Source organism: Pelodiscus sinensis, chromosome 18, assembly GCF_052426305.1.
Source record: "Pelodiscus sinensis isolate ZL-2025 chromosome 18, ASM5242630v1, whole genome shotgun sequence".
NCBI classification, from domain to species: domain Eukaryota; kingdom Metazoa; phylum Chordata; order Testudines; family Trionychidae; genus Pelodiscus; species Pelodiscus sinensis.
The window spans coordinates 18,501,271-18,519,490 of NC_143069.1; positions in this window are offsets into that span (position 1 = coordinate 18,501,271).

Genomic DNA, 18,220 nt, shown 5'->3' on the forward strand with positions numbered 1-18,220 from the left:
CACATAGTCAGGATCAGTGTTACCCGTAAACTGAGCACTTGGGTGGCAGACATGTGTTTCTAATGGTTGTACACATCCGTACATGCCTCAATGCACATAAAATGTATTCTACACGTAGAATTGGAGAGAACATTGGTCAGGATGCAATTGATCTCCAGATTTGAGGGTGGGGAGGAATTTTCCCTGGGTCAGACTAGCAGGGATTATTGTTTGGGAGGTTGGGAATTTATCTTCTTCGGGAGTATGGGGCACTGATCAACCACCAGGATCATCAGGGCATTTCTGACCTAATCATTTCTCTACCATTGCAAAGGCCTCAGGCATTGGTAGCATTTCAGTTTCTCCTATCCTCTGTCTGCAGCACACAGCATCTTAGTCTCCTAGGTCTTGGGCACATCTACACAGCAGGGCTAAAGCAGAAATAAGCTACACAACTTGAGCTACCAATTGTGCAGCTTAAGTTGAAATAGTTTATTTCGGCTTTTGGCGCTGTCTACACAGCAGGAAGTCGGGGAAAGAGCACTCTTCCTCCTACTTCCCTTACTCCCCATAAAATGCGGGTTATAGGAGTTGGAGAAAGAAGTCCTCCAGCTTGACATTATTTGACATTATGTTGAAATAATGGCTTGCTGTGTAGATGCGGACTATGTTATTTTGCAATAACATCAGTTATTCCAAATTAACACTACTGTGTTGACATACCCTTCAAGAGTGACAATTTTTAGTCCAAGACAAGTTTTGGTTTCAGCATAGGGTTGCTAGGTGAAACGTAATGGTTTGTGACATACAGAAGATTAAAGTACATGATCTAATGACCTACCAGCCTTAAACTCTATGAAACTGTGACATAGTTGATGTATTAATAAAATCAGGATTTTATCTCCCATGTGTCTCTCAGCAGAAATTCTCCTGGAGACTTAATATTTAACAAGAAATCTGAAATGCCATATTTATCTGTCTCCATTGTAACAGCATTCCAAGGCATGGAGGAGGAATTGATCAGAATTTACCCTTCCCATGAAAGATTGCTCAAGATTAGGCGATTACCCATCCTTACCCTTCGATTCCAACACCCAGATGCAGATGGAATCAGAACTGTAACTTACATTGCCCATAGAGTTGCAATAGTAATGGTGAAGGATTAAGAGCACTAGTGTTGCTAAGAAACGCTTTGTTATCCTCCATTTAATATGCTAGCTATCCACTTAATATCTTAAGTAGACAGCAGGTACATCTAGACTGCAGAGTTTTTCCAGGATACCAGAGATATCCCAGAAAAGCTCTGCCACGTCCAAGGAATGCGTCTGCTTTTCCAAAAAAATATTGGAAAAGCAGACATGTTTTTTCAGCATCTCAGTAAACCTCGTTCTACGAGGAAGAAGGGATGTTCTGAAAGAGGCTTTTTTTCTGACATTTGGCCCAGTGTAGACGGGCCAACTGTCAGAAAAAAAGCCTCTTTCAAAAGAAAAGTGATAGAACATTGTAGTCTAGACACAGTCAGCTAGAAGAGAAGTCCTTCTGTGTTTTCTCTTCTAATTTCTCCCATCTCTGATGCTTTGCACCACTAGATTTTGGCTCCAAGGATGCAGAAGTCATAAAATAAGGACCCATATTAACAACATAAAACAACTGGAGAAAGGAAAGAAGACCTTCCCCATAACATCCAATAGTGACACAGGTTGTCAGGAAAGTTTCCAGGTTCAGAGGCTGTAGGCCAGTCTTTCAACTCAAGTCAATTAAAAGGGAAGTCAGTAGAGGCTCACTGGATTTACAGCAGCTAATGATCTGGTCATATAAATGGAGAATATTACACGTTTCTATGCACCCATGCTCTTGAATGTGTATGTGTGGATACAGGTTGGATATAAAAAATACAATAGTGACCCTTACCTCTATCAATTACCTCCTGTTCACTCACAAATGTATTCATGGTTTAGTCTTTCCTCAACACCTTCTCTCAATCCTTTCTCCAACTAGCTCCAGTACTGAGAGATAGATGGCCTCTCAGTCTGTCAACCAGAACTTCCAGTTAAACTTACACAAGCACTATTGTGACATCCTTGTGACCTAAGCAAATTCCATAAACTGTTGATGACCAGGTAGGCACACAGGGACTCTGTCACTTTGCTGGAGAGAACTATGGTTAAGATGACCTGTCACCTGTCTATGACTTTTACTAAAAATTGCCCTAAATAAATTTTAGGTGCTGGGGAAAGGCAGCACTCCAGCAGACTCCACTGCTCTGAGAGCAGGCTAGGGTGCCACTACTACTTCCACTCCAGGTGGGTGAACTGCCCAGGGTACCCTGACTGCTCTCCAACCAATGCTCCAGCACAGCATCTGGCCCCAGGGATGCCCTGAGATGTACCACGCCAACTACTGTGGAAGTCACAAAGGTCCCAGAAAGTCACAGAATCCATGATTTCTGTGATAGAAATGTAGCCGTGTTAGTCTCGTGTAGCTGAAACAAAAAACAGGACTATGTAGAACTTTAAAGACTAACAAGATGGTTTATTAGGTGATGAGCTTTTGTGGGCCAGACCCACTTCCTCAGATCAAATAGTGGAAGAAAATTGGCACAACCATATATACCAAAGGATACAATCAAAAAAAGGAACACATGAAATTTGATTTGTCCTTTTCATATGTGTTCATTTTTTTGATGGTATCCTTTGGTATATATGGTTGTGTCAATTTTCTTCCACTATTTGATCTGAGGAAGTGGGTCTGGCCCACGGAAGCTCATCACCTAATAAACCATCTTGTTAGTCTTTAAAGTGCTACATAGTCCTGTTTTTTGTTTCATGATTTCTGTGACCTCCATGAATGATTCACAGCCTTATTCATAATCACTTTCTCCCAAATAGGCCTCTACCTACAGGTTCACAACCATCTCCTCCCTGTTGGTCAGAATCAATTCTTAAATGCCTATGCCCTGGGTTACTTCCTTCAGTTTCTGAAACAAAGCATTGTCCCCATGACATTCCAAGAACTTATTGGATATTTTGTGTTTTATCACATTACTTTTCCCACTGATGTCTAGGTAGGTAAAGTCCCTCATTACTATAAGGGTCTGGATATTTGTTTTATTTGTTCTAGAAATGCCTCATCTCCCTCCTCCTCCTGGTTTGGATGTGTTTTCCCCACTTCGTCTTTACCCAGAGACTTTCAGCTGGTCTGCCTCGTGCCTCTTTCTGGAACTCAGAACAAGTGTACAATACAACACCACCTCCCTTTTATTCCTACATGCTCTTCCTGAACAAGATGTACCCCTCTATGCCAATACTGCAGTTATGAGATTTATCCCATCAAGTATCTGAGATGCCACTTAAGCTCAGTTATGACTTGTCTATTAGTACTCCCAATTCTGACTGCTTATTCCTGTTAGTCCTTGAATTTGTGAGTAGACGTCTAAAGCAGTGATACTCAAAATGGTCCATGAAACCACTTTGAGAAAACTGCTAACTGGCTACACTGGTGTGTTTATTTACTGGTGCCGCAGCCACAAAGCCTCGTGGCTCCCATTGGATCCGATTTGCTGTTTGCAGCCAAAGGGAGCCATGGGAAGCAGCAGCCACAGCTCCTTTTGCTATGACTGGCTAACCAGAGCCAAAGGGACCTGCAAGGCTCCGTGGCCTCAGTGCTGGTAAATTGTAGGGTAAACTGAGGCAGCCCTAACATCACTTATTCCAAATTAACACTGCTGTGTTGACATACCCTTCAAGAGTGACAATTTTTAGTCCAAGACAAGTTTTGGTTTCAGCATAGGGTTGCTAGGTGAAACGTAATGGTTTTGTGACATACAGAAGATTAAAGTACATGATCTAATGACCTACCAGCCTTAAACTCAATGAAACTGTGAAATAGTTGATGTATTAATAAAATCAGGATTTTATCTCCCATGTGTCTCTCAGCAGAAATTCTCCTGGAGACTTAATATTTAACAAGAAATCTGAAATGCCATATTTATCTGTCTCCATTGTAACAGCATTCCAAGGCATGGAGGAGGAATTGATCAGAATTTACCCTTCCCATGAAAGATTGCTCAAGATTAGGCGATTACCCATCCTTACCCTTCGATTCCAACACCCAGATGCAGATGGAATCAGAACTGTAACTTACATTGCCCATAGAGTTGCAATAGTAATGGTGAAGGATTAAGAGCACTAGTGTTGCTAAGAAACGCTTTGTTATCCTCCATTTAATATGCTAGCTATCCACTTAATATCTTAAGTAGACAGCAGGTACATCTAGACTGCAGAGTTTTTCCAGGATACCAGAGATATCCCAGAAAAGCTCTGCCACGTCCAAGGAATGCGTCTGCTTTTCCAAAAAAATATTGGAAAAGCAGACATGTTTTTTCAGCATCTCAGTAAACCTCGTTCTACGAGGAAGAAGGGATGTTCTGAAAGAGGCTTTTTTTTCTGACATTTGGCCCAGTGTAGACGGGCCAACTGTCAGAAAAGCCTCTTTCAAAAGAAAAGTGATAGAACTTTGTAGTCTAGACACAGTCAGCTAGAAGAGAAGTCCTTCTGTGTTTTCTCTTCTAATTTCTCCCATCTCTGATGCTTTGCACCACTGGATTTTGGCTCCAAGGATGCAGAAGTCATAAAATAAGGACCCATATTAACAACATAAAACAACTGGAGAAAGGAAAGAAGACCTTCCCCATAACATCCAATAGTGACACAGGTTGTCAGGAAAGTTTCCAGGTTCAGAGGCTGTAGGCCAGTCCTTCAACTCAAGTCAATTAAAAGGGAAGTCAGTAGAGGCTCACTGGATTTACAGCAGCTAATGATCTGGTCATAGAAATGGAGAATATTACACATTTCTATGCACCCATGCTCTTGAATGTGTATGTGTGGCTACAGGTTGGATATAAAAAATACAATAGTGACCCTTACCTCTATCAATTACCTCCTGTTCACTCACAAATGTATTCATGGTTTAGTCTTTCCTCAACACCTTCTCTCAATCCTTTCTCCAACTAGCTCCAGTACTGAGAGATAGATGGCCTCTCAGTCTGTCAACCAGAACTTCCAGTTAAACTTACACAAGCACTATTGTGACATCCTTGTGACCAAAGCAAATTCCATAAACTGTTGATGACCAGGTAGGCACACAGGGACTCTGTCACTTTGCTGGAGAGAACTATGGTTAAGATGACCTGTCACCTGTCTATGACTTTTACTAAAAATTGCCCTAAATAAATTTTAGGTGCTGGGGAAAGGCAGCACTCCAGCAGACACCACCGCTCTGAGAGCAGGCTAGGGTGCCACTACTACTTCCACTCCCGGTGGGTGAACTGCCCAGGGTACCCTGACTGCTCTCCAACCAATGCTCCAGCACAGCATCTGGCCCCAGGGATGCCCTGAGATGTACCACGCCAACTACTGTGGAAGTCACAAAGGTCCCAGAAAGTCACAGAATCCATGATTTCTGTGATAGAAATGTAGCCGTGTTAGTCTCGTGTAGCTGAAACAAAAACCAGGACTATGTAGAACTTTAAAGACTAACAAGATGGTTTATTAGGTGATGAGCTTTCGTGGGCCAGACCCACTTCCTCAGATCAAATAGTGGAAGAAAATTGGCACAACCGTATATACCAAAGGGATACAATCAAAAAAATGAACACATGAAATTTGATTTGTCCTTTTCATATGTGTTCATTTTTTTGATGGTATCCTTTGGTATATATGGTTGTGTCAATTTTCTTCCACTATTTGATCTGAGGAAGTGGGTCTGGCCCACGGAAGCTCATCACCTAATAAACCATCTTGTTAGTCTTTAAAGTGCTACATAGTCCTGTTTTTTGTTTCATGATTTCTGTGACCTCCATGAATGATTCACAGCCTTATTCATAATCACTTTCTCCCAAATAGGCCTCTACCTACAGGTTCACAACCATCTCCTCCCTGTTGGTCAGAATCAATTCTTAAATGCCTATGCCCTGGGTTACTTCCTTCAGTTTCTGAAACAAAGCATTGTCCCCATGACATTCCAAGAACTTAGTGGATATTTTGTGTTTTATCATATTACTTTTCCCACTGATGCCTAGGTAGGTAAAGTCCCTCATTACTATAAGGGTCTGGATATTTGTTTTATTTGTTCTAGAAATGCCTCATCTCCCTCCTCCTCCTGGTTTGGATGTGTTTTCCCCACTTCGTCTTTACCCAGAGACTTTCAGCTGGTCTGCCTCGTGCCTCTTTCTGGAACTCAGAACAAGTGTACAATACAACACCACCTCCCTTTTATTCCTACATGCTCTTCCTGAACAAGATGTACCCCTCTATGCCAATACTGCAGTTATGAGATTTATCCCATCAAGTATCTGAGATGCCACTTAAGCTCAGTTATGACTTGTCTATTAGTACTCCCAATTCTGACTGCTTATTCCTGTTATTCCTTGAATTTGTGAGTAGACGTCTAAAGCAGTGACACTCAAAATGGTCCATGAAACCACTTTGAGAAAACTGCTAACTGGCTACACTGGTGTGTTTATTTACTGGTGCCGCAGCCACAAAGCCTCGTGGCTCCCATTGGATCCGACTTGCTGTTTGCAGCCAAAGGGAGCCATGGGAAGCAGCAGCCACAGCTCCTTTTGCTATGACTGGCTAACCAGAGCCAAAGGGACCTGCAAGGCTCCGTGGCCTCAGTGCTGGTAAATTGTAGGGTAAACTGAGGCAGCCCTAAATGTGCTAGTAGGCCTCTAAACAGCATAACTCCATTCTAGGATTAAGGCCTGGGAACACCACAGTCAGGATAAGAACTGCAGACAGTGAAAGACCCTGGGCACCATAGCAACCACGTTCTAAAACACTCGAACTGGGTCTCAGTTGGTAACGTAACACATTTTGCTTGAGATAACATTCATAAAATTTGCTTAAACTGTCTTGCTTCACTCCTAGATAATAAGCCTGAGAACCAAGTGCTGCACCAACTCAAGGCCATACCCGCCTCCTATAGCAACATCATCATCTATGGAGACTAAAATGTTATTACTGTTTTGCTGACATGTTTTGGCATTTGAACAATAACCACCTGTATATTAATTAACGAGCTGTTACTTTGCAATGGGTGGAGATATTATGTAATCTTGAGTAGTTCTATTGGCTTATGTGCTCATTTCGTCTTGCTGCTAGACCTATCAAATCATTTTTCCTCCGTCCTCCTGCTGACTATATAATCTATTGTATTGTGTTAATTAACCAGTGTTCACCAGGGTAACCCCTGCGTGTCACTCCATCAGCTGATGTATAATAAATCCTCTGCTTGTTTTCACCTGCATCCAGAGTGTCCTGGCTTATTTCCAACATAAATAAACACACCGGCGCGGCCAGTTAGCAACTTTCTCAAAGTGGTTTCACGGATCACTTTGAGAAACACTGATCTAAGGGATTGATCAAATTCCCCCCAGGGATTTCCCTCTTGTTGCTCCTGTAATTCTACTCTAATTTTCCATATCTGATTCTCCCCAAAGAACTAGTCCTCTATTAAAGATACCTTTTGAACCTAGTTGCCTTTTGTCACCTGCCCCTACTCAACTTAGTTTAAAGCCCTTCTAATAAGATTGGTGAGTCACTGCATTAAGATGTCCTTCCCTTTTGTGGTCAGATCGACCCCATCTCTTCCCAGCAAACCTCCTTCCTGCAACAGTACGCCATGACTAAGGAAGTCAAAACCTCCCATCCATCCATCTTCATCACACTATTATGTGGACATGCTTACCATTTAGTGTAAAAAGCAGAAAAAACACTCAGTGCAGGAAACAAGGGGACTGAAACTGAAGCTGTCAAGTTCACATGCTTCCATTTTCACTAACTGATACATCTGGATCTCTCAAGCTAGTGGGGATGTCCAAGGCAGACAAATATTTCTGTAGATCAGCATGTGATTATTTGTATTGCGGTACTGCCTCATAGTCCCAGTCATAGGCCAGAATCTCATTGCCTTACGACCTGTACAAACTTAGAATAAGATGGTCCTTAACTGTCATTAAGTAATATTTATTCACAGCACAACAGAGAAGATAATTAAGCAAGAAGATAAGCCTACTTTGACCAGGTACCAACATGAAACTAGTGTAATAATACTACATATTTAGGAAACTTTCTCCCTGATTCAGGGTCTGTTGTGGCTAAGCCCCAGTTCCATACCATTGTGCAAACTGGGGTCTTATACAACTGCGCTAGATAGAAAGTGTACAGCAGTACAGTTCAAGAGTACTCCATATTTAATACATGCACAGGAGGTCACTTCCACAAGAAGCTAAGGGCATGGTCATCACAGAGACACTTCCTGTCTCTGCTAGTTTTATGCATCCCTCACTGTCTACGCCTGCTCCATAAGTTCAGGCCTTTCAAAAACACAGCATCATGTACAGGTAACTGTAACAATGCTTGTTCGTTGTATCTGTTCACATGAGAGCAAGGCATCCAATATCAGTCCACTATGGGTGGATCAGCAATAGGAATAATGTTTGTGCATGTGACAAATAACCCCAGGACCACAGAACAGATTAAGGACACCAATGTGTGTAGCAAAGTCATCACAAACACCGTGCAGACGTCAGGGAACTCATAAGTTAGCATATAACCTTCATTCCGATCTTGGTGCAATAGTATATCCTCAAAAGGAAACTTTACTTATTACTTGGTTGTATTTTACTTATCAGTTGGTTGTATTTTACAAGATAAAAAGCTGAATCGTTGGTTGAATGTTAGTTTATTTGCCCCAGGGCCAGATTTTTACAAAAACAAGTCATGTGCACATACACAACTAAGAGTTCTGCAGCAACGCACACTGTCCTGCAGCAAGTCGTAGTGGGATCCTGCCCTTAGCAAGTCCTGGGCTTACAATTCACATGCTTATCTCACTAATAGGTATCAATTGATCAGCCTGTACTGAATATGGCTTGACAATTTGCCATCACTCAAAACACATTACAGTCAGAGAGGATGATAAATATACCATTTATTCACCATTATGTACAAAGTCCAACATGTCCAAGGAGGCAAGAAAACAAAACTGGTGAATACAGAAAAAACATTACAGCCTCTCTCCGACTTACAGACCAAACACTTGGCTGTAACTCGATCAGTTTGTAACTTGGACCCCATTGAGTTACACGTGACCGCGCTGTTTGTAAGCGCGGGTCACATTCGTAACACGGGGACAGCCTTTACGACTGCTCCATGGGAGCTTTGGTCGTAAGTGCGAACGGTCGTAACTCAACCATTTGCAACTCGGGGAGCAGCTGTACTGCAAAAAATAGACTGATAGCAAGAAGCTTTTGTACAATGTGCAGTAAGATGCACACCTTAATCCCGCTCAGTGTTTGACTGACTCTAATTCAACCTAAGTTTTGTCAGAGTAGGGTATGAGGCCCAGATCTTCAAAGGTATTTAGACTAATTTCCATTGAAACCAATGGGAGCCAGGAATCTCAATACCTGGGAGGATCTGAGCAAGGACGGCAGAATTTGATGCAACAACAATATGCATTTCTAGAGAGATTTTCCTTTTTAAATAATTTTACTAACTCTCTGATTCAAATATAAGCCATTATTAGCCAATAATTATATTTTTTCTATCCCTATTAGAGCACAGACAAATAGGAGAGTGGAAATAACCTGATTTATTTAAAAGATTTTAACCAGGTTCTTTCATGGAAAAAAATTAAAGATCCAGCATTGTACAGATCACTCTGCTGAGATGTGAGCCAAATGACTTAAAGCAGAATTCCAATATTACTTCTCTTTTTTGAAAGTTTTCTCACAAACTCCTCAAAATATCTGCCTCCACCTAGTGGTGTGGGTTTGTTATTTATATTCCCTGTTGTAGAAATACATCAAATTATACTCCGCATGATTCTATGATTCTATCTGTAGGGACAGGGACAGGGATAATCCTGGGAAGAGGCTCTTTTTTCCTTCACTACTCTATAGAGGTTCTTATACTGCTTGTTGTCAGCAAGACATGAGAAGTCATTCTTCCACTCTACTCTGCGCTGGTTAGGCCTCAGTTGGAGTATTGTGTCCAGTTCTGGGCACCACATTTCAAGAAAGATGTGGAGAAACTGGAGAGGGTCCAGAGAAGAGCAACAAGACTCATTAAAGGTCTAGAGAACATGACCTATGAAGGAAAGCTGAAAGAATTGGGTTTGTTTAGTTTAGAAAAGAGAAGACTGAGGGGGAACATGATAGCCGTTTTCAGGTATCTAAAAGGGTGTCATAAGGAGGAGGGAGAAAACTTGTTCATCTTGGCCTCTGAGGATAGAACAAGAAGCAATGGGCTTAAACTGCAGCAAGGGAGATTTAGGTTGGACATTAGGAAAAAGTTCCTAACTATCAGGGTAGTCAAACACTAGGGCTGTGTCTAGAATGCATCCTTTTTCCGTAAAAGGGACGCAAATTAGACACATCGCAATTGCAAATGAGGTGGGGATTTAAATCCCCCCTGCTTCATTTGCATAAACACGGCTGCTGCTTTTTTCCGGCTCGGCGCTTTGCCGGAAAAAAGCGCCAGTCTAGACGCGGATCTTTCGGAAAATAAAGCCTTTTCCAAAAGATCCCTTATACCTCTTAAAAAAAGGAATAAGGGATCTTTCGGAAAAGGCTTTATTTTCCGAAAGATCCCCGTCTAGACTGGCGCTTTTTCCGGCAAAGCTCTGAGCCAGAAAAAAGCGGCAGCCATGTTTATGCAAATGAAGCGGGGGATTTAAATCCTCGCTTCATTTGCAATTGCGATGTGTCTAATTTGCATCCCTTTTACAAAAAAAGGATGCAGTCTAGACACAGCCTGGAAGAAATTGCCCAGGGAGGTTGTGGAATCCCCATCTCTGGAGATATTTAAGAGTAGGTTAAATGAATGTCTATCAGGGATGGTCTAGACAGTATTTGGTCTTTCCAAGAGGGTAGGGGCCTGGATTCGATGACCTCTCGCGGTCCCTTCCAGTCCTAGTATTCTAGGATTTTATGATTCTTTTCATCCATAAACATTTTTACAGACAAAGGGAACGTGATGCAGTTGACCTGGCCTTGGGATCCCCTCCTGGAGGCCCTATGGTCTGACCATACCCTAGAGACACAATAGAAAAGTCCTCCAGACAGACTGGAGTGGCTGTGGGAGAAGCAACCAATCAGGGCCAGGAAAGTCCTATAAAAGCAGCGGAAAGACCAGTATCAGTCAGTGTCTCTGGAGGCCACAAGGTATGCAGAACCAGGAGACAGGCTGCCTGAGAGAGTGGCAGCACTGCAGACAGCTCCTTGGCTATGTCTAGACTGCAGGCTTCTTTCGAAAGAGCCTCTTTCGAAAGAGCGCGTCTAGACTACAATACGCGGATCGAAAAATCGATCCGCTTTTTCGAAAAAGAGCATCCAGACTGCTGGACGCTCTTTCGAAATTGAAAGCCACCCGGAACTGCTTCTGCCAGGGCATGGGGGCAGCATTTCCTTCCGGGTGCTGCCTGACTGCCCTTTGCAGAGACGCGTGGTGAGAGGGACACTCCTGAACACCCGTTGCTCTGCTCCTGCAGCTGCCTTTGCTGTCCCTCGAGGAAGTAAGCAAGGCATTGCAGTGCTGCTTTGGAGTGCTCAGCTTCCTGGGACACCCCAGCAGCTTTTTTCTTTTGAGGTTTTTCGCTTTGAGACCCTTTTTTTTGGCATGGAGCCAGAGCTGCCCCTGGGCAGGCGATGGCCCCACACCACCATACTGCAGCTGTTGCTGCATCTGCATGACACTGTCATGAGGCTACTTCCCGAGCTGGACCCAGACCAGAGGTACGAGGGGCTCCTCCGTCAAGCAGCCGCACTGCCCTTGCCTCCAAACTTTTTCGTGGACAGGCGTGTTTGGAGGTTTGACACCAGCTCTGACTGGTGGGACCGGCTCGTGATGGAGATCTGGGATGACCGAGACTGGCTACGCAATTTCCGGATGCGAAAGACCACTTTCCAGGAGCTGTGTACCTGGCTCGCCCCTGCTCTGCAACGGCAAGACACCCACCTGCGGCCCGCCATCCCCCTGGAAAAGAGGATCGCCATTGCCCTCTGGAAGCTGGCAACCCCCGACAGCTACCGCTCCGTGGGACACCAATTTGGCGTGGGCAGGTCTACCGTAGGATCCATCCTGATGGAGGTAAGTCATTGTCTGGGGACAGTCACAGTTTGGGGTGGGGGGAAGGGAGACTGTCAGGAAGGGCCAAGTGGAATGGGAGTGGGAGGGAGCTCCTCCACTCACCCTGAATTGTTGGGGGGGGGGTTCTGAGGAGGGGATTCCCGGGGTGTTTGAGAGGGAAGGTGGGCGGTGGGTTCTCCTCCTAAGAGATAAGGCACCCCTTCTAACATTTTGTTGTCTGTCTCGTTCTGCAGGTGGTGAGGGCCATCAATTCAGAGCTGCTCAACAGGCTCATCTGTCTACCAGATCTGGACAGCGTCATGGCCGGCTTTGCTGCCCTCGGCTTCCCGAATTGCGGAGGAGCGCTCGATGGGACACACATAGCAATCCGTGCACCGCCCCATCGAGCAGCCCAATTCATCAACAGAAAGGGCTACTTTTCTATGGTCCTCCAGGCCCTGGTCGACCATCGTGGCCAGTTTTCGGACATTTGTTTTGGGTGGTCAGGGCGGGCACACGATGCCCGCATCTTCAGGAACTCGTACCTCTACCGGAGGCTTCAGGCAGGAACATTTTTCCCGCATCGTGAGTTTGCAGTTGGGGATGTGCACATGCCGGTGTGCATAGTGGCTGATGCCGCCTATCCCCTGATGCCGTGGCTGATGAAGCCCTACACCGGCCACCTGGATGCGAGCAAGGAGCAGTTTAATGCTCACCTTAACCGGGTTCGCAACCAGGTGGAATGTGCGTTCGGACGTTTAAAAGGCAGATTCCGGTGCTTGCTCACACGCCTCGACATGGGGGAGAGCAACATCCCTGAGGTGGTGGCCGCGTGTTGCGTTCTCCATAACCTGGTGGAGAGGAAAGGGGATGCCTTCCTACCAGGGTGGGGTAGAGGTGCTGATGGCCAGGTGAGGCACTTTGCCCAGCCCCGGACAGCTGCCATCCGCCAGGCTCACCGGTCTGCTGTTGGCATCCGGGAGGCCCTCCGGGAGCAATTCTCCAGTGGAGGCAACTGACTCTACTTAGGGGCTTCTGCCTGGGGACTGGGCCCTGGCCCAATAGAAGCTTCCCTCCACAACCCATCTCCTGACCCTGTTTGGACACATCAGTAACACCAGGGTGTGTTGCAAAATAAAATGTTATGTTTAATGTTTGTACATATTCTCAAACAATAGTATAAATGTAGCAAACATAACACATTTTTTTTTCATTTTTGTTGTTGAAAACACTATTTACAATAAAGAAACATTTTGTTGAACCCTTTGTTTGTGCTTTAACTGGGGTAATGGGGGTGCTTGAAACCTGGAGGGGGGAAGGGGACTGGAAACCTGGAGGGGGGAAGGGGACTGGAAACCTGGAGGGGGGAAGGGGATCAGGTTGCACGGTGCTTGCCAGATTTCCCTCTCCTGCCTGGGCCTCGTGTTTGGGGTGCTCCACGGCTACGGGATCGGGTGGTGCACCTGTCGGTTGGCTGGCTGGGGTGCTCTTGGGACGTGGAAGCCTGGGGGAGAGGAGGGCCAGGGGGAGAGAGGGGCTGGGGAGCTGGGGGGGCTGGGGGAGAGGGAGGTCCAAGGAGGGAAAGGGATTCTGTTGTGGAAGGGGGGTTTAGTGGGGTGGGGTCATGGGGTGCTGGAGGAGCAGGACCAGGCACAGGAGCAGGCAAGCCTCAGACCTCCCTGAGAGTGGCACACAGGGACGTGCGCTGCAGGACCAGCTCGTCCATGAGCCGGTCACGCCAGCGATCCTCTGCCTCCGCCCTCTCTCTGAGGATGGAGTTCAGCTCCTGCACGGCCTCCACGTGCTGCCTGAGGATGTCTGCATAGACACGCCTGTGTCTGCGGCTCCCATGTCCCCGAGATGGAGATGGAGGTGGGGCTGGGGTGCTCTTCCACGGCTGGTCCGGCTGTGGAGGAAAAGAAGAACACACAATCAGTCCTAAAAACTGGACTCTGTAGCACTTAAAATACTAACAGGATGGTTTATTAGGGGATGAGCTTTCCTGGGCCAGACCCACTTCCTCAGATCAGAGTAACACGGCTACATTTCTATCACAATCAGTCATGTGTGCAACAGCTGTCCAAAAGGGCATGCCCTCTCCCTTGAGACAGGGGAATCAGACATTCTGAAGGTTACACTGTGTGTGTGTGACCTGCGCATCAGCATGAGCATGACAGGTTTCCCTTGTGCATCACCCACTGTGCACCCACCTACCTCCCCCCCCCCCGGGTGTGACACAACCTCACTGCACTCACCTGCTGCTTCCTCTCCTGCGCCAGATGATGCCTGGGAGGCCTCTGGGGTCTGGGTGACTGGCTCCAGGGTGAGGGTCGCCGTCTCCTCACTGTCCTCCTCCTCTGGGACCATGTCCCCGTCTCCAGACTGCTCTGGGTCCTGCTCGGGAGCGTCCACCATGGGGTCTGCCAATCCAGACTGTACGAACCGCCGTGGTGTGCGTGCTTCTCCACTGCCACCCAGGATCTGGTTCAGCTCGGGGTAGTAGGGGCAGTAGTGGGGGGCTGCCCCAGAACGGGAGCTCTCCTCCCTGGCTTTGACGTACCCCTGGCGCAGCTCTTTTACTTTGGAGCGCACCTGGTCCTGGGTGCGGGGGTAGTGGCCCTTCTGGGCCAGGGCTTCAGCCATGCGGCCATAAATATCTGCATTTCGCCGCCGGCTTTTGAGGGCCTGTAAGGCCTCCTCCTCTCCCCAGAGCTCCAGCAGGCTCTTGATCTCTGCGCCAGACCAGGATGGTGCCCGGCGTTTGGAGCCCTTGGCTGGGTCCCCAGAAGGCTCTCTGGAAGGGCCAGGACGCTCTTGGGGCTGGGACATGCTGCAGCAAAGTAGCCGTGTGCTCTGGCTCCTTCTCTGCAACAAGTGGCTGTGAGGGTGCCTGTCCTTTAAGGAATGGCTGCAGCCAGGAACCACAGACATGCAACCCATGGCCCAGATTGTCCACCAGGGCTTCTTCCTGGAGGCCAATACTTTTGAAAAAAAGGGCTCCCCCCGTCCACACTCACTTACTTTCGACGGATCTCCCTCGAAAAAGGCGTTCTTCCTCGTAGAATTAGGTGTACCGCCGTCGAAAGAAAAGCCGCATTCTTTCGATTTACTTTCGAAAGAACGCGGCTTGAGTCTGGACGCAGGGGAAGTGCTTTCGAAAAAAGGCTACTTTTTTCGAAAAAACCCCTGAGTCTGGACACAGCTCTTGTGAAGAGCTATTGGCGAGTGCTGGACTGTGATGGGACTTTGAAATAAAGCCCTGAGGTAAGGGCAAAAATGCTGTATTTTGGTGGGGTAGCTCTGGGGACACCACTCTCTTTGAGTGGGGAACAAACTTGAAAGGACATAAGAGAGCTAACCAAGATAGGCTCCGATTAGATGTGTACCCTGGAAGGGGTTTTGATGAGCACACATAATGAGTGAGACTCGGCCAGAGACTGTGTCACCGAAGTCAGACAAGAGAGTGCAGGCACATGTGCTTAGCCAGAAGGGGTACTCAAGAGAGGTGAATGCTGCTCTGTTACAGAGAGCAGTCCAATATTGTCATTAATTCCTGTTCATGGCTTGTTCCTTCATTAAAACCAGTTGTGTCTCTGCATATGATGTCCTTTGTGGACCCCGGGTGAGGTGAAGGGACATGGCTTCGCGCATAAGGGGTGTGGCACTTCCTCCCTCCGAGCTACCCAAAGTGTGTGGTGCTCCAGCAGCAATTGATAGGGTCTTGGGCTCTGGCTGCTGCTGCATTAGCAGCAGCCCTTATTGGAAAACTTGAGAGCCCCAAGCCCTCTCTATCCCTTCCCCCAAATCCCACTCCTGCTTCACCCCACTGGGTACTGAGACTAGGGCCAGGACACTCTGCTTCCCGGCCACCACCATAGTGAAGTAGAGCAACCCAGCTGGGAGATGGTGGAGCACAGTAGGCTGTTGATTGTTCCAGGTCCCACCACTGTGGTGTGTGCTTGGGGGCATGACCCCCTCTGACTGCCCTGTGCTAGATTTTCCCAGATAATTACCTGGGCACCATGGGTCCCATCCATCTGATGGTTGAGGCATCCACTGTGGGGCCTGGACAGCTCGGAGAGGCCTATATAACCGTGTCTCTCATGGGCCAATACAAACTGCCTCCTGTGTTGCATCATTTAATGAAGCATCTCTTGTACACAGGCAAGACTAGGAAGAGCTGACAATTAGGCTTACCGTTTTTCCCAACTGGATGGACTGGACGCCATTTACAGCAATGGTGTCCCATCCCTCTGGTCAGGAAAGATGATAACCCTAAGCTGACTCAATGCAATGGTAGCCACGTCAGGTGACAGAACAGTAGCACAAAAGAGTGGCAGGGGAAACTCAAAACAATATTTTTTTTAAAAAAAAGAGAAAATTGAAAGTTTCAGCAACAAGACAAAAAACAGGAGAAAATGACTCAAGTGGAGAATTAGGCGGGAGTGAGGGAGTGTCATGTCTTTCTTAGTATACCTGCGGGGCAGGAAACCCTATTCAGACCTAAAGGGCAGACACCAAGTCTAAGGGCCTTATGCCCAGAACCTCAGAGGTATTTCGGCTCTTAGGGTATGTCTACACTGCAGTGTTTTTCCAGAATAACTGCCGTTAGTCCAGAAAAAAATACTTGCGTCCATACTGCTATTGCATTCTTTTGACAAAAAGTTGAAAGAACCAAGGGGTTCTTTCACGAGGAAGACGTCTTTGTCTGAAAGAGCAGAAGAGGGAGTTCTTTTGAAAGAAGAGGCCTCCAGGAAATAGCACAGGTGCCCTGGTGGCCACTCCGTCCAAACTAATCAGAACTCTATAGTCCCTGTCTCCGGCCAGCTCTTAAAGCTGCAGGCACCTGGGACAACACTTGTGGCAGGGGGCTGGCCCAGAGAGCTGCACCTCACTGCGTGGCTGTGACTGCCACACTAATTGGGACCCATGGCCCAGCCACAAGCCTCCTGAGACCTCTCTGGCCCTCACAGGGAGCATGACCAGGGCTCCCAGGACTCAGCCAGAGGCCCGAAGAGGTTTGTGCCATCGTGGTCCGGGGCAGAGATCCTGGCCTTCCTGTAGGTGTGGGGTGAGCAGGAGACCCTGCAGGATCTCGGCTCCCAGTGGCACAACGCCGACATATACGGTCGGATGGCCGAGGCTCGGGCCACAAGAGGCCACCACTTCCAGAACCTCATACAAGTATGGAGCAAAGTGAAGGAGCTCTGCCAGGGCTATGCGAGGGCAAGGGAGCACAGCTCTCTCTCTGGGGCAGGACCCCACTCCTAGCCCTACTACGCTGAGCTCCACCACATCCTGGGGGGTGGTTCAGCCCCTTCCTCACCCCTGGTGGTGGACTTGGGGCTGGAGATGCTCATCTTTGCCAACCCAGGGCTCCCAGGCCAGGAGGAGGAAGAATCCGACGACGAGCTGGAGGAGGAGGAGGAGACAGCCAGCACAGTCACCCTCACCCTCAAGCCCGTACCCCAGGGCCTGGATGTCTTACACGCATTCTCTGAGGACGGGGAGGAATCATCAGGTGAGTGCTCTGTTTTTCACACACACAGGGCAGGGAAGGCGGGCGCAGAGGGGATGGGATGCAATCGTCGCTTGGTCATCTTGGCCTGGATATTGTGCTACACTCCGTGCACGTGGAACTACATGCAGTGCCAGTCTGCAACATGCAGCCCCAGGAGGCAGCCCCAAAGCACCTCCAGGCAGGGCCAGCCCGAGCCCTTTGGCACCCTGGGCCCAGGCATGCGGCCCCACCCCCAGGCGCAGGGTGCATGCGTGGGCCTGCCCCCCAGGGCGCTCGGCGCATGCGCGAGCTGGTCACGGCCACTGGCGCGCAGCCCGGGGCCGCCCCCAGGGTGCACAGCACATGCGCTGCCCAGCCTGGTCCGGCCAGCGCTGCTGGCACGCACGCTGGGCCGTGCAGGGCCCCGCAGCCATGGGTGGAAGGGTGCTGTTGGCCAGCGCCGCGGGGCCGGTGCTGCGGGATCCGGGCACGTGGCTCCTGATGGCAGCTGTAAGGGACGCCATGCACCCCTTACAGCTGCCATTAGGCGCCCCTCATCGGCTGGCGCCTTGGGCAGCTGCCCGGCTCACCCATGCCTCCATCCGGC